Source organism: Drosophila suzukii, unplaced genomic scaffold (genome assembly GCF_043229965.1).
Source record: "Drosophila suzukii unplaced genomic scaffold, CBGP_Dsuzu_IsoJpt1.0 scf_28, whole genome shotgun sequence".
Lineage (NCBI taxonomy): Eukaryota > Metazoa > Arthropoda > Insecta > Diptera > Drosophilidae > Drosophila > Drosophila suzukii.
Genome location: NW_027255915.1, coordinates 151,266 through 176,546, shown reverse-complemented (window position 1 = coordinate 176,546; position 25,281 = coordinate 151,266). Strand labels below are relative to the sequence as shown.

The window sequence follows — 25,281 nt, the reverse complement described above, 5'->3', positions numbered from 1 at the left end:
ATTGACTTTTTCCGGGAAACAAGGTCGTGCATGTGCAGGAGCGTGTGATGGTTCCGGTTGCACGTTCTGCACCGGCCACCGCTACGACAGCTCCCAGTGGAGTGCTCGTGTGCGAGACAGTTCGCGCAGTACTTGTTTATAAGAACTGCCCGCAACCGCTTCTCTGCGCTCAGCCTTAGGAACCTCTGACACTTCCGAAGAAGATGGATTCCGCGGCAGACTCGGCATCGGTAGGACTGAGTACCTCTAGTACGTCTGCTATCCAAAGCCTGAGCGCTACGTGGACGGGGAGTCATTTTCCTGTTTAGAGTGTGGATAAGGAAAAACAAACAGGGCTGATTAACAATGACGTGAATAATGGCTACGGACTAAGGTGTCTAAGAAACGCGGCTCGTTACGAGGTAGTTTTGGGCGGCTCTCTTGGAAGAAGAACCACCTTGGTCACTGGACGTTTGACAATGCCGCGTGTCGTACGAATGTCGACTACGCGGACATTGCCATCGGCTCCCGGAAAAACGGAGTCTATTCTTCCGAGTCGCCACTCATTTGAGGGCAAATTGTCATCCTTAATGACGACCAGATCGCCAACACGCAGATTTTCTGTGGGGACTTGCCACTTGTTGCGCTTGTGGAGCTCCTTAAGGTACTTCCATCGAGTGCGGAATTGTTGATGGAAAGACTTTAAGTGCTGCCACCGGTTCAGAATGGACTTGGATTCGCCCTTTACTTCAGGTTCCACTATGGATAGAAGAGGTCCATCAACAAGAAAGTGCCCTGGTGTCAACGCTAAGAGATCAGTTGGATCCTCCGACATGGGAGATATCGGTCTGGAATTCAGAAAAGCTTCGATTCTCGCTAGGAGGGTGGACAACTCTTAAAAGGTGTACTTCCGTGTAGCGGTGGACTTGTAAAACAAGGTCTTGAAGCTCTTGACACAAGCTTCCCATAGGCCTCCCATATGGGGTGCCCCAGGAGGAATGAATTGCCAGGTGAGCTGCTGATGACTATACGCATCGGTCACAGACTCCTTAACGGCTTGCAGGAAGCCTCGGGAAAGCACGGGGGAGGCGCCGACGAAGGTCTTTCCATTGTCGGACTGGACTTGGCGAGGACACACTCTTCTAGAGACGAATCGAGCGAAAGCGGCCAGAAACTTTTCAGTCGTTAAGTCGGATGTAGGCTCTAGATGGATTGCCTTTGTAGAAAAACAAACGAAAGCCAACACATACCCTTTCGTAATGAGACAAGCTCTTCCGGTATAATTTTTTATATCAAACGGGCCGGCATAGTCCATCCCTGTGTACGTGAACGGACGGGAAAAAGACACTCGCTCTTTCGGAAAACTTCCCATCATCTGGACTTGCAATCTCTTTTTGTGAATAACGCAGACCTTGCAGGAGTTAACCACTGCCTTGACCAAGTTCTTTATTCTCGGATCCCAGGATCTGGACCGAGTGAGACGCACCACTAACTGGTTACCACCATGTAACGTAATGAGATGCGTGAAGTGCGAGAGTGCACATTCGTACGGCAGGATTATCGGATGTCGTTCATCATACCGCAAACTGTCGAAGGCCGTTACGCGGCCGCATGCCCTGATTACCCCTTTCTTATCTAGAAAGGGGTTCAGGGAGAGAATCGAACTTGCCGCGGGCACAGGACGCTTCTGACTCAAGCAGCGGTATTCTTCAGAAAAATACCTGCGCTGAGTGCAAATTGTCATGAGTTCTTCCGCGGCAGCAACGTCCTGGGCCTCTAGACGGACCCCGAAAGGCGGTGATTGTCTTCGACATCGTTGGACAAATCGATGTACATACGCGAGGACCTGCAAAGCTCTATCTAAATTGGAAAAGCGATCTAGGAAATCTTCTGACGGCATGGACGCCAAATGGACTTTAACGTCACGCTTTTCGATCTCAGTCACCGGCAGGTCGGTTCCCTGGCTGGGCCAATGATCGCGTGGACGTTGCAGCCAAGTGGGTCCATGCCACCAAAGCGGGTTATCCACCAGCTCTTGAAGGGGAACTCCTCGACTAGCCAAATCAGCTGAATTATGTTCGGATTGAACGTGTGACCAATTGGCCGCCTCAGTGGACTCGGTGATCTTCGTCACCCTGTTGGCAACGAATGTAGTCCAATGGCACGCTGGTTTGGCTAACCGTGCTAGCACAATCGTGGAATTGGTCCAACAATGGAATTTTGAGGTCAGCCTCGGCATATTAGGAAGAATGGCTTCGGCCATCTCGGACAAAAGGAGAGCCCCACATAACTCTAGCCTGGGAAGGGACACCGTTTTGACTGGCGCCACACGCGTCTTGGCCGTGCGCAAGTGCACCATCGTCTTATGGCCCACTTCTACGCGCACATAGATCGCAGCACCGTATGCCGTTTGCGAGGCGTCACAGAGTCCGTGATGCTCTACGCGGAACTCTGGACGGAAGGAAACCCATCTGGGTATTCTGACCTGGTCTAGGACCGAATAGCTCTGGAGAAAGCTGTTCCACCTTTGGCACAGCTCAATTGGAAGTTTATCGTCCAAGCCTAGATCCTGAAGCCAAATCTCTTGCATAAAGATTTTGGCACACACAACAAATGGAGCGAGCCAGCCTGCTGGATCAAACAGCTTGGCAATTTGGGAAAGGACTGGGCGTTTCGTGTAGGAGATTTCCGTTGCTAAATCTGGTGGGACGAAAAAGAATTCATCGGACGTCGCCTTCCATCGTACGCCGAGAGTTTTGGCTGTGCTCTCAGTGTCGATCTCCAGTAAGTCTGTTGTCAGAAGATGATCGCTTTGGATATGAGCTAATATTTCTTTGTGGTTGGAGGTCCATTTTCTCAATGGAAACCCCGCGGAATCTAGAGCACATTGTAGCTCGCGAACAATGAACTTAGCGTCCTCGGCGGAGTCAGCTCCCGAAAGGACATCGTCTACATACATATGGTTTCGAATGAGGTTGCTCGCTCTTGGATGGCTGAGCTGCACGTCAGTTGCCAGCTGTTGCAGGACTCGAATGGCCAGGAATGGCGCGCAATTGACTCCAAAAGTTACCGTCTGTAACTCGAAATCTCGAATGTGCCCCTCGCTGTTGCGGAATAAGATGCGCTGGAACGGGGAATGCTTCGGATCTACCCATATCTGCCGATACATTTTCTCGCACTGTAGACGTATCGGAAGTATCGCCACTTCAGGATCTGGATAGTTAGATCGGACTGTAAGACTGGGCCAGCATGAAGGATATCATTTAAACTGACCCCATTCTCTGAAGGGCTGGAGGCATTGAAAACCACAACTTGGTGGTTGTACTTTCCGGCTTGAGCACGGCATGATGCGGAAGGTAATAACTGGCAGAATTATGGGTAGGACGGACTTCTTTCATGTGATTGAGGTCAAGATACTCTTGAATCACGGAGTCGTATTTGGCTTTCAGCTGACTGTCCCTCTTTAGGCGTTGCTCGGTTCTTAGGAACTGCGACAACGCGGAGGATCTGGAGTGACTGAGGGCGGATTTTACGTTTTGGGGATCACGAAACGGAAGACTTACGACATACCTGCCGTTATCGTCTCTCGTAGTCGTTCGGAGAAAATTTTCCTCACATGTCAAATCGGAAGATTTTGTCACTTTTACTGGCAGATCCTCCACCTCCCAAAATTTGGTGAGAAGCCTATCCAGGGACGTGTCAACTGTGTGGGAGATTCGTGTGGAAAAAACGGAAATCTGATTTTCCCTTGGAGCAGGAACGGTACCTGTTAGGATCCACCCGAAAATGGTTTCTTGACCGCGGAGAGAGCCACAAATGTTCGGCCGGGTGCCGCTTAGGAGAATGGATGGCAGTATGTCGGCCCCAACCAGAATATCTATCTGTGCGCTCTCGTAGAACTTTGGATCCGCTAGTGACAGTTCGGGAAGATCCCGTAGAAACTGTTGCGGAATCGGACAAGATGGAAGGTTTCCAGCTAATTGAGGAAGAACATAGGCCGTCGTGTTTATTTGCAAGCCAGGCCTGGTCGGAGAACGGATGGTAAACTGACAGAGCTTTTTGGATTCAGCGGATACTGTCTGGTTTAAGCCTGATACTTGGGCTCGGATTACCTGATGAGGCAACTTAATTAGTTTGAAAAGCCGCTCAGAAATAAAGGTTGCCTCTGATCCTGAATCTATCAAGGCACGAGCTTTAAAATTCGACCCCAGGTGACATATGTCAATTATGGCGGTGCCCAGCAAGACGGATCTATACCCCGTCGCGAAGTAATTTTGGACTGTAGAGTCCGTGGACCGGGAAGCGGTGGCAACTGGTGTACTTGGTCTTGATCTGGGTCTTGGGGCGGTATTCGAAGGCGATTGGGAGGAGTTGCCTCTGTGTAGTAAGGTGTGATGGCGGCCGCGGCACGTAAAGCAGCTATGAGTGCTTTCACAATCACGCAGCTGATGCCCTCGTGCGAAGCAGTTCAGACACAGCTGCTTCCTCTTTATACATGCCGACCGCTCGTCGACCGTCATCTGGAGGAACCGTGCAAATGTGCGGACAGGATGGTTTTTCTTCTTACAAAGGTTACATCCTTTTGGCTTGGGTGTTACCCTTGTCTCGTAACAATTTATTCTTCGAGGCGCTGCAGTGGGGGCGGATGTTTTTGGCAGAGATTGACTCGAGCCTGACGGCCGTACGTCGTCTATGGCTTCTAAGGTCCGGTGACGCTCCGTAAGGAAGGCGTTCAGTTCCTGCCACGTCGGAATCTCTGCCTTATTGTGCAGGGACTGTTCCCACAAGGATGGCGTGAGCTTAGGAAGTTTGGAGGAGCACACGTACACTAAAAGGCAATCCCAATTTTCGGTTTCAATTCCGGACATTTCTAAAGCCGTAAGGCATCCCTGGATGGTACGTTGAAGTTCACGGATAGCTGACCCATATTCCTGATTAACGGACTGAACATTGAAAAGTATTTTTAATTGGCTATTTTCTAACAACCGCTTGTTTTCGAAACGCTCAGTTAGGTTACCCCAAGCTGAGCGAAAGCCGTCGTTAGTAAGGGGGGAGTTCGACACTATCGTGTGTGCATCGCCGCTTGTTTTGGCATTTAGGTGAAACAATTTTTCGACTGACGTCAGCCTTGGATTGTTTATATAAATGGCCGTAAACAAATCCCTAAAGGTCGGCCACCGCAGATAATCTCCGGTGAAAACCTCGGTATCGCACGGAGGCAGCCGACATCCAGAGGAAATGTAAGTCTGGGTAGGAACAGCTTGAACTTGGGGAGCCTGGGCTATCATATCCGCGATCTGAGCCCCACATCTCTCGTAAACGGAATAGCAGTAGCCGTATTTAGCCTTGAGAACTGGCAAACTATCAGCTGCACCGTCTCCGGCTTCTGCTATGCACCCGGTGCATTCATCGTATTCTGCCTTGATGCGGTCCCATAACGCGCGTATTTCTTCGCGACGGATGTTCAGCATGGACAGAGTAGGGGGGATCGGCGAAGGAGTGTTTGCTCTGGATTCAAACTCACTCAGCCGATCTGAGACCTCAGTAAATTTGCTTAGAGCGATTTGGGAAGGTGTTAGTGCCATTTTGACGTTTGCACGGGTGACCCTTTTTCGGGGTGACGAGGTCTTGGCGGTTAGTTCGGGTGTGGGCGGATCTACGGATATGCCTGGGACTACGGCAGGTGGAATAGACAACTTGTTGTTATCACTTCCAGCGGACCTTTAAAGAGAAATGACCTTTTTTTGGGTCAGAATCTGCTCGCCTTTGTTTATGTCGGATAAGTAGGAAACCTGGCTCACTTCTGGAACAGTGGAACGAGGTGTCCACAAAAAAAGTAGTGGATCGGAGAAATAGAAATTGGAAGAAAGTACCGACCTGGTTACTTCGCGGAATTAAACCCAATAATACGGATTAGGAACGGTGAGTGATGAGTTCGTATATCACCCGTAAAGATATAATACTATAATATTTAACCTTTTTGGTATATGTATATTGTAATTGGGATCAAGTTTGGTATATATTTGTTTTTTTTAGTGCTGGTATTTTTTGGCGCTTGAAATAATTTGAGGGGGAAAAATACCAACTATGTGTTAATCTGTAGTCCCCGGTGAAGTAATTGTAATATTTCGCCTTTATTTAAACTTCTGAATGAAGAAAAAATACCAAATTATGCCAATAAGTTGTTGGCCGGAGGATGCGATCGGTTGATTATTTAATATTGGAGTGTTGCTTTAATTTGATTTAATATTCCGAGGGAAAAATACTAAAAATATACAAAAAAAAATTGGTGGACGGAGGATGCTACGGTGGAGTGCTAGTATTTTTCTCGTTTAAATAAAATAAATTTTACGGAGTAAATACCAAATACCGAAAAAAATACTAAAAAGTTTGATGGTAAATAAAACACAATGACCAAAAAATTTTCACGTCAGTTGTGTAATTTTTTATTTTATTATTTTTGACCGGATGGCCGACGGAAAACTTTAATTAGTCGGAACGGGATGGTGGAGTTAAAAATTATATGTGACTGGATGTAGATATTTATATGTATGTAGATATTTGTATGTATGTAGATATTTGTATATATGTAGATATTTGTATGTATGTAGATATTTGTATGGATGTAGATTTGCATGTATGTAATTTTCGCCGGTTTTACATTTATTAAATAATTATTGCCGGCGGGGTATGTGTTGTTGTGGAAGTTTTCGATTTATTGTGTGTGGACTGTATTTGGAAAAACGAAAAAATATGTGCAAGTATTTTAGCGGCTGCGGATATACAGTGAGAAAAATCTAGAAAAGTTTTGGGGGCCTGAATTGGCAGAACACTAGAAATTTAATAATTCTCACTGTATGCTTGGCTTATATTTACACAATATTTTTTCTAAGCTTGGAATTTTTTCTCGATTTTGTATATGTGTATGTAAGTATGGATGAGCGGCCAAATGCAATTAAAAAAAGGAGTCGGAAAAAATTGGCAATATGGCCGCACGTAGCAAAAGGAAAATCGAAGAAAAAAATGGCGAAGTAATTTTTAATTGCCGTTGTCGGATTTAATCGGACTAGGATTTTGGACAAATCGTACAGAAAGTCAAACGAATTATATTTTCGAGTGGCTGACTGCAGACCGGCAATTAATAAGACGAAAAGCTTTACTTATCTTATCCGGCTCGAAGGAACAAAATGTACGCCGGGGGGTAGCGGGGTACCGTGGTGGCGCTGATAGAATGGCGTGGGAGGCGACGGCGGGAAACTGGCGGCGTCGACGGGCTGCTGCGCTGGGCTTCGGCGGTTTGCTGCTGGTGCGGTTTGCTGCTGGTGCGGCGGAAGCTGTAGGGGAGAAACCACTCGAAACGCGTATTTGCCCCTTGATCGAAAAACAATGTACGCACAAAAGTTAACTTGGAAAGTATGCGGGGGTACGACCGCGGTTTATTCAGATTAAACTCCAGAATTGAACTAACTAAGTCTAAGCTCCGCTCTGCGCTCCAAAGCGCAGCGGAGACTTCATGGAGGGAGCTAGGAACAGCGCAGGAGAGCGGGAGCGCGAGAGAGCGGGAGAGCGGGAGAGCGGTGCAACTGGATAGCGGGGCCAGTCCAGATTCGCCGGACAGTGGGCCTGAACAACAACAAATACTACAAATACAACGAGTAAAGACGTGTAACTACGACAATTAAACACCTGCTACGCAAGTGCTTACCCAAAATTATTGTGACAAACAAACAAGTGACTAAAGCAGAACCCGAAAAAACAATAACAAAACACACATAGCCCACAGCAACAATAACAACGCGGGGCTCGCCCCAAGTGCACCGAAATGATACCACCCGACAAAAACAAACTTCTTGGAATGAACGCAAGCTTACTGAACCAACAAAAATTTATAGTAATTTCTCGTAAAGATAACCAATCATTCGAAAACGTTAACCCAATTATTATTAAAAAATCAATAAACTTTACATGTGCAGGCGAAGTTCTATCATGCAAAAAAAACAAGAGCCGGAACATTACTAGTTCAAACGAAGCACATAAATCAAGCCACAAAACTACTGAAAATAAATAAAATTCGAGACATAGAAGTAATAGCTACCGAACACAAAACCCTAAATTCATCAAAAGGAGTAATATACTGCAACCAACTTAGAAATATATCCGAAGAAGAAATCCTTAAAGAGTTAAGATCGCAAAAAGTTATAGACGTATACAAATGGAAAAAAATTGAAGCAGACAAAACCGAAACATTAATGGGCCAAATTACACTAACATTTGACTCAGTTACTCTTCCCGAGAAAGTAATGGTAGGGTACGAAGTAGTCTTTACTCGCCCATACATCCCAAAGCCACGCAGATGCAACAAGTGCCTTCGTTACGGTCACCTCACACCAATTTGCAAACAAGAAAACTTTATTTGTAACAATTGCTCTCAAACCAAACACACGACTGAAACCGAACCATGCTACAGAGAACCCAATTGCATAAACTGCAAAAACAACCACAAGCCAACTGATAAGAAATGCCCAGTATACATCAAACAGCAAGAGTTAATTGCAATTAAAAGTTGACCAATTTATTTTTCGCGCCATAACCATAATAAGGAAATTACCTTCTCCCAAATCTTAGCAAAACCACCTCCAAGCAAGGTTATCACCCAACCCAAACCCCCAAACGCATCAACTATCAAACCAGCTAACACAAATCTCGACAAAACTAAACAAAACAACACAATAAGAAGCCAACAAGCCCCCTCCAAACCACAAGCATCATCCACATCACAACAACAGAGAACGCACATATCTTACGAATCAGACACTGAAGCAATGGACACCCTACCTTGTACAAATCTTCAGCCACAAAACAAACCCATGACTGACAGAATACTTAGAAGTACCTACAAAGAAAAATACAACACTCTCACAAAAACCCTTAAATCAAAAAAAACCAAATCAAACCAGCACAAAACTGATTTCATAAAGAACTCAAAAACAAAACCTACCCAAAACGACGACGACGACGAAGAACTATAGCCCCAAGACATGTCATTGAAAAAATTGCAGTGGAACATAAAAGGTTACACTAACCACTACAACGAACTTCTCACCATAATTAAAAAAAACTCACCCCATGCAATATCCCTTCAAGAAACACAATCCACACACAATTTACCAACACCAATTAACTACACATTAGTCACTAACATAGCAACTAACAGATTCGGAGGGGTAGCTCTTCTAGTCCACAATTCTATCCAACATACGCAACACATCATCAATGAAGACTTTGAAGCAATAGCGGCCAAAATAGAATCCAAACAAACTATAATAATATACTCAATATACATAGCACCAAATAAACCACTTTCACGCAATAACCTTAATAACGTTATAAATACAAATAATCAAACAATAGTCGTAACAGCAGACTTCAACGGATGGCATCCCAACTGGGTATCGCCCCCCATCTCCAAATTCATAGAACAATCACACCTTACACTCCTAAATGATAAATCTCCCACCCATTTCACCACATACAACACCTTCACTCATATAGACCTTACTTTCTGCTCACCCTCGTTAACTCCTGTCGCAAGCTGGACAATCTCTGATGACCTTTGCGGAAGCGATCATTTCCCTATCCTAACTTCCTTATTTCCTTTCGAACCACAAAACAACTACAGCAAACCATTCTTTAAAATCAAAGAAGCCAAATGGGAAAAATTCTCGGACTCTACTATAAACCTGAACAACATATACCCCAAACCTACAAACATCAACAAAGAAGCAGCCACCATCAACAAAATATTAATACAAAGCGCGCACTTTAGTATACCACAATCTTCACAAAACCTACACTCGCACAAAGTTCCTTGGCGGAACAAAAAACTTACACAAATGCATCAAACGAAGAAAAACACCTGGAAATTAAAGTAAGAAAAAGAGAAGCCACCATCGCATTTACATCTACTACACAAAGTAACACACCGACATCACCAATATGGAACAACATTAGACGATTCTGCGGTTTAAATCAATAACACAACTAACACACATGAAATAGCAAACCAATTCGCACAACACTGGTCTAGCCTTGCCACAGATAACAATTTCGACCTACAATTCACATCTCACAAATATAAACCAATATTTATAAACCACACCCCATCCACATCTGCAACACAAATAGAAAAAACATAGCAAAAATAGAACTTACAATAGCCTTACAATCATTGAAGGGATCCACACCAGGACTCAACAGATTGTCATACCCGATGATCAAAAATAGCTCTTCAATAGTACAAATAAAAATAGTATCCCAATTTAACAACATTTTAAGCACATACATCCCACAATCATACAAAACGAGCCTCATAATACCCATACTCAAACCAAATAAGAATAAAACAGACATAACCTCCTACAGACCCATTTTTCTTAACTGCTGCATAGAAAAAATATTGGACAAAATAATATCGCAAAGACTTTGGTGGTTTTTAACCAATAACAAACTTATACATCCAAGCCAATTCGGCTTCAAAAAAGGAAAATCGACTTCATAACGAAGTCACTAAACACAAAAAAACATATCTGACTCGTCTCTCTTGATTTTGCAAGAGCATTTGATCGAGTGGGTGCACACTCAATAATAGACCAACTTTTCGATTAGAAATGTGGACCAAAAATAATAAACTACGTTAAAAATTTTATGAGCAGCCGCAAAATAACAGTCCGAGTAGGAACTCAAAACTCTACCATACGTCCTCTTGATAACGGCATACCTCAAGGCTCATCGATATCAGTCGTCTTATTTATAATAGCTTTTAACAAACTCGCAAACATAATCTCCCGACACAAACAAATTAACTTCAGCGCATATGCAGACGATTTTTTTATAATAATAAACCTAAAAAAAAACAAAAACATAAATTACAACCTAAACCCAGTCTTTCTAGACATCGAAAATTGCGGCAACTACTCAGGTGCCTCTCTTTCTCCAACAAAATGCCAGCACCTACACATTTGTAAAAAACACAATTGTAACTGCACTATCACCTGCAACAAAACCATTATAAACAACACAACATCAATCAAAGTCCTCGGACTTTGGATTAACAAAAAATACAACTGGAACACCCACATCAATGCTCTCGTCCCTGCACTCTCCTCCAAACTGAACATCATAAAATGCCTATCTAGCCCTAGATTTAATTGTAACACACATACCCTGCTAAATGTCACAAAAGCCATTCTAATATCAAAAATTGACTACGGACTTCACATATATGGACACACCTCAAAAAGTTCTCTAAACAAACTAAAAACATCATTTAACTCCGCTATCCGGCTATCTCTGGGAGCATTCTATACAACACCTATTCACAATCTTTTATACGAAACAGATACACCAACAATAAAACAAAAGCGCGATTATCTTACAGCAAAACTCTTTAAATCCTTACTACACTCAAAAGACACCCCGATTCATAAATTAATTAAACCAAAAAAGCACCCGGAAAAAAGGACCTCAACAATTCAGCGATCTATTAAAATATGGCAAAAATAAAACATACCCTACAAACCAAAAATAATCAACAAACTAAAACCCGCCTGGCAACTACCTAGCAACACTATCAATACATCATTACACATTTACAACAAGAAGAAAACAACACCAGAAACATACCAAACACTCTTTAACGAAGCAAAATCACTTTTCCAAAATCACATCTTCATATACACCGACGGGTCCCAACGAAACTCCATAACAACATTCGCAATGACCACAGAAACAGAAACCTTAGCATTCGGAAGTTTACCTCCCTACTCTTCAATTCAATCAGCTGAAATCTTAGGCATCCTTGAAGCCCTAAAAATATTTCAAAAAATGCACGGTAAATTCGTGATATGCTCCGACTCTTTAGGAGCCATCGAAGCCATAAAAAACACACAAAACAATAACATGTACCCAGCCCTAATCCGTTCAATCCTAACAAAGCACTACCCAAAATTCAAAATCCTATGGACCCCAGGACACTGCAACATTAAAGGAAACGAGATGGCCGACAAAGCAGCAAAGTTAGCACTAAATATGCCACTAATATATACACAAAACTTAAGCACAAAAGACAACTCAACGAAACCAAAAAGAATATACTTTTTAAATGCAATAATTGGTACCAAAACATCAACGCAAACAACACACACACATCTTTCTACTCAAACGTAACACAACAACAAATAACTCGCCTTGATCAAATTAAATTTACTAGACTGCGTCTAGGACATACAAACCTGACACATAAATATTATTTAGATCGCACCACCCCACAAAGCTGCCCAATTTGCCTTACACACTCCCCAATTAATATGGATCACATCCTTAATTCATGCCCCGCCATAGCCCAAACAAAACTTAATATCCTCAATAACATTAACGCCATACAGTACCTTAGAAACCCATCAATAGAAAACATCAAAACAATAATAACTTATTTAAAAGAAAAAAAATTATATCATAGCATATAAAAGCTCCTCACATCCCTCAAATTAAAAATATATGTAAACCTAAATGTAAAAAAAAAAATGTTTAATTAAGTAAATAAATAAGTTGTTAAATTAAGTAAATAAATTCGTAGTCGAAGGCCTCGTAGCTAGCACTACATTCCCTATGTTAGTATTGTTTTGTAAACTTTACTATCATCTTTAATAAATAAATAAATAAATATTATAGAAATAAGAGGAATAAGTCAAGAGGTAACCAAATCCAAGGGGTTAACTTCTATTGAGATACAGACCACTAAGTACATAATCAAACAAAATTTTCATATCGTGGATTTACATTTCGCTATCACTTGTGATGGCATTTTAGGAATCGATTTTATAAAAAAACACAACTGTCAATTAGACTTCAAGTCATCTGAAGATTGGCTTATAATTAGACCTAATAACTTAAAATTTCCAATTTATGTTCCAATAACATACAGTTCTGGCAACAACTCAATACTTCTGCCAGCAAGATCCCAAGTTATTAGAAAAATTCAATTAAATTCAAAAGAAGACAGTGCATTGATTCGAAATCAAGAAATCAAGCATGGTATTTCTATAGCAAGTACCATAGCAACATCTAAAAACGCTTTCATAAGACTACTTAATACCACAAATAAAGATCAAGTAGTCAGTACAAATAAATTAGCTTATGAATCACTTTCGAACTACGAAAAATCTGTATTATCTCAACTTTCAAAAACTTTCCTCCACAATTGAAATCACAGCTTTCAAGTCTATGCACACAATATATTAATATATTCGGATTGGAAACCGAACCAATGAGCACAAATAATTTTTATAAACAAAAACTGAGATTAAAGGATGATAAACCAGTGTATATAAAAAATTACAGAAGCCCACACAGTCAGGTGAACGAAATACAGAAACAAGTCGGAAAATTGATCACCGACGGGATTGTTGAACCATCTGTATCTGAATATAATAGTCCATTGTTACTTGTTCCTAAAAAACAATCTCCAGGTTCGGAACAAAAAATGGCGATTAGTGATTGACTATCGTCAAATTATTAAAAAATTACTGTCTGAAAAATTTCCACTCCCAAGAATTGATGATATTTTGGATCAAGTGGGAAGAGCAAAATATTTTTCATGCCTTGACTTAATGTCAGGATTTCAACAAATTGAACTCGAAAAAAGTTCAAGGGATATAACGTCATTTTCAACGAGCAATGGCTCGTACCGCTTCACGCGATTATTTTCATTTCAGAGAATGATGACTATTGCATTCTCTGGATTAGAACCTTCACAAGCATTCCTTTATATGGATGACTTAATAGTTATAGGTTGTTCCGAGAAACATATGCTTAAAAGCTTAACAGACGTTCTTGAGAAATGCAGGAAATACAATATAAAGTTACATCCAGAAAAATGTTCATTTTTTATGCATGAAGTGACTTTTCTCAGTCATAAATGCACAGATAAAGGAATACTTCCAGATGACAAGAAATATGACGTCACTATGAACTACCCTGCGCCGCACAATGCGGACAGCGCTAGACAATTTGTAGCATTTTGCAATTATTTTAGACGTTTCATAAAAAACTTCGACGAATATTTACGGCACATAACAAGATTACGTAAAAAGAATGGACAGATGAATGCCAAAACGCATTCCAATATTTAAAAACAAAACGAATGGAACCTACTTTGCTACAATATCCCGATTTCAGCAAAGAATGTTGTATAATTACTGATGCGGTTTTAACTCAAAACCATAACGGACTCCAACTTCCCATTGCATATGCATCAAGAGCTTTCACTAAGGGAGAAAGTAATAAGTGTACAACGGACCATATATTCGACCATATATTTATGGAAATCACTTTACTATCAAAACAGATCACAGACCATTAATATATCTATTTTCAATGATAAATCCGAGTTCCAACTGACACGTATGAGGCTAGAGTTAGAAGAATATCATTTCACAGTTGAATACCTAAAGGGAAAAGACAATTATGTAGCTGATGCGCTATCAAGAATAACCATTAAAGATCTACAAAACATTACTGGAATTATAAAGAAAGTCAGTACTAGATATCAAAATAGACAGAAATTCCGCGCGGAAAACAAACAAATAGAATTGCCTTCGCATTCTATAGAGAAAGCTTCTAAGCCCAACGTATATGAAGTCATAAACAATTACGAAGTACGTAAAGTAGTGACCTTGCATGTAAAGGATATGATATGTTTACTTAAACATGGTAGGAAAATTACTGCAAGATATGATGTTAGCGATTTATATACCAATGAAATCCTAGACTTAGGTGAATTTTTCCAAAGGCTTGACATGCAAGCCGGTATAAACAAAATCAGCCAACTCAAAATGGCACCGTGAGAAAATATCTTTGAACATGTGTCAGTAGATAATTTTAAGCAAATGGGCAACAAGATATTGAATACCTTAAGAGTAGCGCTACTCAACCCGGTGGCCCTAATAGAAAAACAAGACGAGAAAGAAGCAATACTGTCTAAATTCCATGATGATCCAATACAAGGAGGTCATACTGGCATTACAAAAACCTTGGCCAAGGCCAAAAGACATTATTTTTGGAAAGGTATGACTCGAGATATTACTGAATACATACGAAAATGTCAGAAATGCCAAAAAGCTAAAATAACTAAGCACAATAAGACTCCATTGATAATAACTGATACGCCTATAAATGCTTTCGACAGAGTGATAGTGGACACTATTGGTCCACTACCAAAATCAGAAAATGGCAATGAGTATGTTGTTACTCTAATATGTGACCTGACTAAATATTTAGTTGCCATACCAGTTCCAAATAAAACCGCGAACACTGTCGCTAAAGCAATTTTTTAATCATTTTTTCTGAAGTACGGTCCAATGAAGACGTTCATTACGGACATGTGTATAGAATATAAGAATTCAACTATAAATGACTTGTGCAAATATTTAAAATTGAAAATATAACATCTACGGCACACCACCACCAGACAGTAGGAACAATAGAACGATGTCATAGACCTTTCAATGAATACATACGCTCATATATATCGGTTGATAAAACTGAGTGGGACGTATGGCTTCAATATTTCGTTTTTTGTTTCAACACGACCCCTTCAATGGCACATAATTATTGTCCATACGAGCTAGTATTTGGTAAAACCAATAGTTTACCAAAAGAATTTATTTGTATAGAAAATATAGAACCCATATATAATATAGATGACTATGCAAAGGAAAGTAAATATAGATTAGAAGTAGCATACAAAAGAGCTAGAATAATGATAGAAAAAAATAAGGAAAACAATAAGATACTATATGATCAGAAAAAAAGAATATAGATATATCGGTAGGTGATCAAGTCCTTTTAAGAAATGAAACAGGTCATAAGTTAGATTATCAATATACCGGTCCGTATAAAGTAACGGAAATAGGAGAAAGAAATAACATTATAATGACGAATAATAAGAAGAAAAAACAAACAGTTCATAAGGATAGATAAAAAACGTTTATTTCATAATTGCATTTAGCATGGCCATGCTTAGAAGTACTTCTTGAAATACGAATATTATTACCAAATCCGTTCTTCTTGCATCTAAAAAAAATTAAGAAAAAAGATTTAAAAAAAAAGGAACTATTAATTTAAGTAAAATATACTAATAAAATAACTTCATAAAATAACTTCATAATTCAAATGGAGGGAGATGTAGTATGCACATATATTGAATATCTACTGTACCAAGAGAACTTGAAGCAAACACACTGTAACACTTTGGTGCAGTGTTTACATAAACAAAGGCCCGGTCAAAGACCTAAGTGGCCGAAACATGAGTCGTTCGGCGCGCTCACAGAAAGTGCAAGTGTCAGCATTCTGTTACACACGCCGGCCGCTCAACCATAAAGTAAGAGTCTATATAGAGACACCATTTGCTCTGCCCGAACCTCTGCGCAACCTCTGCTGAGAGCCACTTCAAGGTCAAGTTTGAAGCTAACTTCGGGTTTTCAACACACCCAACAAGTGCGAAGCAACAGCAATAGTGTTGAGGATTAATTACAAAAACAAAACAGTGAGTAAGAGCGGAGCAGATATATAATTTCCCATAAAACTCACCAGGGGAAGGAATTAAAAGGTCACATCGAACTTTTAAAAAACTAGGGATATTATCTGTTTTTGCCTAGGTGGCATCATTGGCAAAGTTTCAAAAGAGAGCGGCAGAGCAAATGGTGTCTTTATACATTATTACTCTATGGCTCAACCATAGAGTAAGCGTAGCTAAAGAGAGCATAATTAAATACACATGATATATATAAGATATACATACATAGTATCTCTGCCGTCCAACTGTAGGCTGTGAGGAGTTGAAAACCTCCCCACAAATAGAAGCAGCAGCAGATGGCCGGCCGCTTACCAGATACGCGGCGAATTCGCGTAGTAACGGCGCGGCGAGGAGATCGAGAGAGTTTGGAGACCAACGAAGGAGAGCGAGAGATTTTGGAGACCAATGAAGGAGATCGAGAGAGTTTGGAGACCAACGAAGCAGAGCGAGAGAGTTTGGAGACCAATGAAGGAGAGCTATGAGAGATTGGAGACCAAGGATGGAGATCGAGAGAGAATGGAGACTTCGCGGGCAGAGAAAGAGTGCCGTATGCAAAAGGGGATAACGGAACTCCACCGGACTTTGGACTCTCCCGTGAACTTTGGACCGGGAGAGGAAGTGCCACATCTCGGCAGTGGAGCGGCACACAGGCGTGCCACAAGCGGCCCGGGAATCAGCGGGACTGCAGCAGTGGGCGGAGCATCGATTGAAAGCGGTACGTGAAGGAGAAGTGGGTCATCCAGGAGGCACGGACTTTGGACCCAGAGTGGAGAGATCCAGCGGGCCGTGCGCAAAAGGGAAATAACGGTGCTTGGAGGCCCTATATAAGGCCGCAGAGCGCTGGCAGCTGGATCAGTCGATCACGAGGAGTCAAGCCTTCAAGATCAGTCAAAGTACCAAGTGAGCGATCAGTCAAGCAAGCAATCTGCGAGGGAGCTACAACCAAGCGAGTCGTCGGAAGCAGCGCCGTGGGAGCAAGGAGCAAGATCGTCACGTCGAGACGTTCGGGACTAGGACATCAGGAATCTCCGAATTGAGACACAGGTGGCTGAGTTCTGAAAGGCATCACGCGGCTAAGTCAAGGCGTTTGTTTTCTAACTTTGTCACGACCACACCCTGGCGAGTCGCCCGGCGGGTCTGTCAGAGACAAGCAAAAGAGTCCTACGACGAAGAGCCGTCAGCTTGGGGAGGAAAGTTGTCTGCGACCCAGCGTACCTTGCCCGACCAAGCAGGACCTGGCGTGACGGACGAGCGGTAGATCGATTTGCGGTTTCAAGAGGCGGCAGCCTGGAGAGCCCTGCGATTACCGGCGAAGTTCCCGAGCAGCGACCGCCCAACTCCCCGAGTGCCAGAACGTCGAGTGGTCAGAAGACAGAGGACATCGACAGCGACGCCAGCAGACACTTCCGGCAGCCACGTTACCATCGCCGCGCGGAGCTCATTGGGGAGCGCAGGAGCGTCGCGGACGTCACGCATTAGGGTGAAGCCGGGTGGAACGTTCGTCTGCGCTAGGCGTAAAGCGAAGTGAACCGCTAGACAGCCTCCGGGCGGCAGCCTTGACTGTTAGCGCGAACTGAGCAAGAACCTAGCGGGACCGTCCGGGACAGAGCAAGGGACAGGTATTGCCTCGAAAGGCGTCAGCCTGGAGAGCAAGGCTTGTTCACCCTAGTCTGAGAACGGTGACGCTTCCCTAAGCCCACAAGGCCGAACTCTCTGCGGGTCTAAGGCGCTACAAGCGACCCCGAGGCAACGCGTCGGCAAGCAAGCAGAGGCGGCCACTACGAGCGTCCCGAGACCCAGGAGCCAAGCGGAAGCCGAGTCAACGCGTCGACAAGCCAGAAGGAGGAGCACCAGCAGCCGGCGGAACCAGAACAAGGAGATACAGAAGCCAGCATAGCCACACACCCGCTGTACCAATACCACGAGAATAAATCCCACTGTTGCCATTTGAACCCATTGTTTTCTCACTGATCTACGGGGCAGTCACGTCATATAAATTTGGTGGGACGAACACACAATCTTCTGAGCTAGACGCACGAATCTCGTAGCGAGCAGACATACAAAATCAGTTCGTTACATCTGGCGCCCATCGTGGGGTATCAGACAACAGTTCACTGCGCCATACACACCACAAGAAAATCCGACCGAACGAGCGAACAGAACGGTCAAGACCATGATTGCGCAGTTCGCAGGGCAGGACCAGAGAAACTGGGACGAGAAGTGGCCGGAGATAATGCTAGCAGTGAACACGAGCACATCGGAATCCACTGGCCATACACCGGCGTTTCTTACCCAGATAAGGGAACCACGTCTACCCAGCAGCCTATATGATAAGGAAACCCTAGGCACTGGACGAGCTACGGAGACCCCTGAGGAAAATGCCAACAAGCTAAAAGAGGTATTCGAGATCGTGCGGCGAAATATGGAAAAGGCGTCCCAGGACCAAGCCAGACACTACAATCTGAGAAGGAGGCAATGGTCACCAGCGGTGGGCGACATAGTGTGGGCCAAGGAACATCACCTGTCCAAAGCGGCCGAAGGATTCGCTGCAAAACTAGCCCCGAGGTACGGTGGCCCTTACCAGGTTGTAGATTTCGTCTCTCCAGTGATCTGCAAAATTCGCCACACACAGTCGAAGAAAGAAAAGACAGTTCACGTTGGCGAGCTCAAGCAACAAGTAAACGAGCAGACAGCAGAAACATCAGATGTCTAACAACGGGTACGAGGCGGCAGGATTAGGCGTCAGGCCGAAGCGAGAGTCATCCATACGCCACACGGAAAGGACAATCCGGATAGAACAAGGACATGGATAAGGATCACACGTTGATCCAGACTGCGAGGCCACAGGATTAGGCGTCAGGCCGAGGCGAGAGTCATCCACACGCCACGCAGAAAGGTCAACCATAAGGGTAGGGCACAAGGACGTGGATAGGGATGGATGGTGATCCCGACCGCAAGGCAACAGGATTCAGCGTCGGGCAGTTGCCAGAGTCATCCGCGATAACGCCAGGCGGAAGGGACACTTACAAAACGGCACAAAAATACGGGTAACGTAGAAGAGAGTATGCGCGGAAGGAGACAAGCAACACAAGACGCGAAGTCCAGACATACACCGCAGCATCCGGAGATTCTATACGGAATGCGCCGGACGAGCTCGTCTAGTTGTTACCCGAGGAAAAGGGGAGGACGGTGCAGAATCAGATCTACACCGTAGCCAGGTGGTCACAAAAAAAAAACAGAATCACGCATCACACCAACAGTTGACTAAAAACAAGAAAAGGAACGGGGCATGCATGGGCCGCACCAGCAACCTGAAATTTAAAGGGGGCTTAATGCAGGAAGCAGAAAGACATCATAAATACTTACCGGCTGTCCTGGTTGCGAAGCGAATGCGAAGTCCTCTCCGTAACCGCTCTCAAAAGCTGCCAATGTGGAGTCAGATGCTGCCAACAGAGGACGAGTGAAGGGCGAGAGAGGACGAAAGGATGAGATGAAAAGGAGTGAAGGAAATGCAAAAGAAACTTACCTATGAATTTCATAGTATGAAAGTTGCAAAATCACCACGAGCCAGGGAAGGGGGCGCCTCGATAGGCGATCGATTGGCACTGGACGATAGTGCGATCGATGGGCACACGACAATGGAAATATCGGCCAAGGTGGAAATATCGCAAACGAGCAGGTGGCAACGCCGCACCGTCGGTATCGATATGCGAATAAATATCGATCACGCACGAATGGTGTGACGAGGCGGAGGAAACATGGAAAGGAGTGAGACGCAGCAATAAGCAGCGAGCTGGGGATCGATAGCCCAGGAGTATCGATGTCCCAGTGGGAACACAGGAAATATCGGCGCGGGAAATTAAAAGTTGCTACGAGGCGGATGACCCCCGCTGGAGACACTCAAGGGAGTTGAGAGCGTCGAGGGAGCATCGAGGGAGCAACGAGGGAGCGCCGCGGGAATCACAAGGACTCAAAGGCTAGGATAAACAAGGAAACGCCGGAGAGTAGGAACCAGTCTTAAATGTTTCCCGAAGTAAGGGGGGAATGTGAGGATTTGAATAACTCCCCACAAATAGAAGCAGCAGCAGATGGCCGGCCGCTTACCAGATATGCGGCGAATTCGCGTAGTAACGGCGCGGCGAGGAGATCGAGAGAGTTTGGAGACCAACGAAGGAGAGCGAGAGAGTTTGGAGACCAATGAAGGAGATCGAGAGAGTTTGGAGACCAACGAAGGAGAGCGAGAGAGTTTGGAGACCAATGAAGGAGAGCGAGAGAGATTGGAGACCAAGGATGGAGATCGAGAGAGAATGGAGACTTCGCGGGCAGAGCAAGAGTGCCGTATGCAAAAGGGGATAACGGAACTCCACCGGACTTTGGACTCTCCCGTGAACTTTGGACCGGGAGAGGAAGTGCCACATCTCGGCAGTGGAGCGGCACACAGGCGTGCCACAAGCGGCCCGGGAATCAGCGGGACTGCAGCAGTAGGCGGAGCATCGATTGAAAGCGGTACGTGAAGGAGAAGTGGGTCATCCAGGAGGCACGGACTTTGGACCCAGAGTGGAGAGATCCAGCGGGCCGTGCGCAAAAGGGAAATAACGGTGCTTGGAGGCCCTATATAAGGCCGCAGAGCGCTGGCAGCTGGATCAGTCGATCACGAGGAGTCAAGCCTTCAAGATCAGTCAAAGTACCAAGTGAGCGATCAGTCAAGCAAGCAATCTACGAGGGAGCTACAACCAAGCGAGTCGTCGGAAGCAGCGCCGTGGGAAGCATACAAGGAGCAAGATCGCCACGTCGAGACGTTCGGGACTAGGACATCAGGAATCTCCGAATTGAGACACAGGTGGCTGAGTTCTGAAAGGCATCACGCGGCTAAGTCAAGGCGTTTGTTTTCTAACTTTGTCACGACCACACCCTGGCGAGTCGCCCGGCGGGTCTGTCAGAGACAAGCAAAAGAGTCCTACGACGAAGAGCCGTCAGCTTGGGGAGGAAAGTTGTCTGCGACCCAGCGTACCTTGCCCGACCAAGCAGGACCTGGCGTGACGGACGAGCGGTAGATCGATTTGCGGTTTCAAGAGGCGGCAGCCTGGAGAGCCCTGCGATTACCGGCGAAGTTCCCGAGCAGCGACCGCCCAACTCCCCGAGTGCCAGAACGTCGAGTGGTCAGAAGACAGAGGACATCGACAGCGACGCCAGCAGACACTTCCGGCAGCCACGTTACCATCGCCGCGCGGAGCTCATTGGGGAGCGCAGGAGCGTCGCGGACGTCACGCATTAGGGTGAAGCCGGGTGGAACGTTCGTCTGCGCTAGGCGTAAAGCGAAGTGAACCGCTAGACAGCCTCCGGGCGGCAGCCTTGACTGTCAGCGCGAACTGAGCAAGAACCTAGCGGGACCGTCCGGGACAGAGCAAGGGACAGGTATTGCCTCGAAAGGCGTCAGCCTGGAGAGCAAGGCTTGTTCACCCTAGTCTGAGAACGGTGACGCTTCCCTAAGCCCACAAGGCCGAACTCTCTGCGGGTCTAAGGCGCTACAAGCGACCCCGAGGCAACGCGTCGGCAAGCAAGCCGAGGCGGCCACTACGAGCGTCCCGAGACCCAGGAGCCAAGCGGAAGCCGAGTCAACGCGTCGACAAGCCAGAAGGAGGAGCACCAGCAGCCGGCGGAACCAGAACAAGGAGATACAGAAGCCAGCATAGCCACACACCCGCTGTACCAATACCACGAGAATAAATCCCACTGTTGCCATTTGAACCCATTGTTTTCTCACTGATCTACGGGGCAGTCACGTCATATAAATTTGGTGGGACGAACACACAATCTTCTGAGCTAGCCGCACGAATCTCGTAGCGAGCAGACATACAAAATCAGTTCGTTACAAGGCTTACTTACAACCTGAGGAAAATTGTAAAATCAGAAACAACTTGACGTTGGTAGCGGCACTAATGCTGCTCCAGATTTAAAATAAAGAATATTAAAAATAATATAAAAGATGTCTTTACACTACAATGAACTTTTTGTCTTTTTTCTCTACTATTGTAGGCAGATATGCTAAAACTAGAGTTCATAGTTGTTATAGACTACCATGGTACACACAAGGACTAAAAATCTCGGAAATAAATTCTATAAGCGTTACATAGAAAGCGGAGATGCTGCTGACTTTGATCGTTACAAGCAACGTAAGCGTGAGTTTGAGTTCCTTAATAAATTCTTATACAGCCAATATATTGCTAATATAGAGCGTATATTAATTACGAATCCTAAATCAATCTGGCACTTTGTCAATTCTAAACGAACAACCTCTTACTTTCCTTTTCATATGCCATATGTCCGAGCTTCCTCGGATATTGGCGTCGCTAATCTATTTGCTTCGATTCGACGTCTTGAATGGTCCGCAGAAGTCAACTTCTGAGACAAGAAACGGTCAAGCGGTCTGCGGGCAGGTGACCCATGATTTGAGTCATCAACTTTGGCTTGTAATGGATGCAATGCGAACATGAGCGTACGACCTTTCGAGCTAACTCTTCTGCGTTTGGTATCCATATATGTTCACGTAAGAGTGAAAGAAGCACATAGATATACAGAAAGACCCTGCAACCTGTCTTTAAAACGCTTTTGTTTCTTTAGAAGAGAGATATCATTGTGGTATACTGATTGCTATATGAGTTGGCGATGAGATGTGGACTACTTTTTGTTTGTTTATGACCCCGTTAGCTAGAACTTTATTAGAGAAGCGAAATACGAATGCAATAGTTCGCATAGCTTGATTTGGTCAATGAGCAGTCGGCAGGTTCTCCTCAGCTTTTTGACCGAGGACGGATGAGTGTGTAACTGGGAGGGCTCTCCTTGTATATAAAGACTTATCGCCTTTGCTCGCACTTCCGGAACCAATTGAGCGGCTTGGCGTGGTGTGGCCAAAGTGCATTGTCTTCTTTTAAAAATTGAGATCCTTGAAACCATATAGTTTTCTGTAAATCTGTAGCGCAGCAACCACTCGACACTTTGACAGCTGGGTTCTGTGCTGAGGGCATGTGGCGCCACTCAACTTGGCCTGTGGCTTGCTGAAGCTCTGAGATACGATTTCCCACGAAGCAGAACAGTAGAGAGGAATGCATTTCTAGCCATCGTATATATTGAAGTCCGTCCAACACTAGACTTTTCCAATTTTTGGTGCTATCTTCTGAGCCATTTTCTTGTACAATGTAGCAAAACTGCTGCGCATAACTTCAATTTAGGAAGCGTTTGTACCTTAATTAACGCTACGCGAGATTTGGCCATTAGTAGATTGACTTCGATCCCTTGTGTCATCATAGCTCGTATGTAAATGCAGCATCCACACGCACGTTCCGACGCGTCTGCGAAGTCGAGCACTTTGCTATCGTGGTTGAATCTTGGAATGCATAGATTCGAGATATTTTTAAATGCTCCCTGAAGAGATTCCCAGGTTAGCCGTAGGATGCCTTCTAAGGGCTCGTCCCAATCTAATTTGAAAAGAGTTAGATTTTGTAGAAAAATCTTACAACGGATTACAATTGGACTGGTTAACCCTAGAGAATCGAAAACCCTTGCAATGGTTGAGAAAACTGTTCTTCGAGCATGTGTTTCGTTGACGAAAGCCTCGTGGTGAAAGCCGAATGTATCCTGAAAAGGCTTCAACGCTAATCCAAGTGCTTTTACTGTATCTGGCTCGTCGAGTTGAATCTTAACTTCCGATTGTTTAGTTGCTGTGAAACTTCGATCCCAAGAGACTCGTTCTTTCTAGCATTTCCGTTAGCTGCCGCCTTTTGATATCCAGTTGGACAAGGTCGTCAGCACCGGTTAGTACGTCGTCCACGTATAGATCGGACTTGAGTACGCTGGCTCCGATCGAAAACTCACTTGCAAATGCGTCGGCCAAGCTGCGAATAGCTAGGAATGGGGCATCTGACAGCCCGTATGTGACCGTCTTGAGTTGGTAGATCTGCAGTTCTTTGGAGTCGCCTTTCCAAAGGATTAGTTGATACCTCCGATCTCGTTCATCCAGCATGCATTGTCGGTACATCTTACTTATGTCGCCAGATAAAACATATTTGTGTAGTCGGAATGAATATATAGTTGTAACTAGATCCTGTTGGATTGTAGGACCCGTCATCAAGATGTCGGTCAGTGACTGGCCATTTGACGACTTGGCGCAAGCGTCAAACACGACGCCAAGTTTTGTCGAGCTGCTTTGCGGTCTTAAAACGCAATGATGCGGAATAAAAAAGTACTGATGATTCCAGTTTATGTCCTCGAGCCAGACATATGTCCTTGGTCGCTGTATTCCTGCATAAGTTCATCATATTGCTTCTTTAACTCTGGGTTGCGTGAGAGTTTGCGTTCGAGCATGTTGAAGCTTTTTGATGGCATTTTGAAAGATGATCCGAGGGTGGGATGTCCTTCCTTTAATGGTAAACGTACTTGGACACGTATTTCAGGGATCCACTGGACGTTGGCTACAAAATGATTTTCTCACGCTTATTGCACAGTGCCTGGGCTTTTGTAAAAAAAAGCCCTTCTTTCACGTTCTTGAGCCGCAGATTATTTTTCACGTCGTTTTCTTCTCTATGTTATACACACACTCAAAATGACCAAAAAAGCCTCCTTCCAGGCTAGTCTTACAAAGTGACCGTACGAGTTATTGAAATATACTAGAT

At 44.3% G+C, this 25,281-nt stretch overlaps 1 pseudogene; it reads right to left on the bottom strand.

The window, feature by feature from the left end:
• Nucleotides 1–794: 794 nt before the first annotated feature.
• On the bottom strand, nucleotides 795–24,647 carry LOC139354828 (uncharacterized; annotated as a pseudogene).
• Between the last annotated feature and the right edge of the window lie 634 nt (nucleotides 24,648–25,281).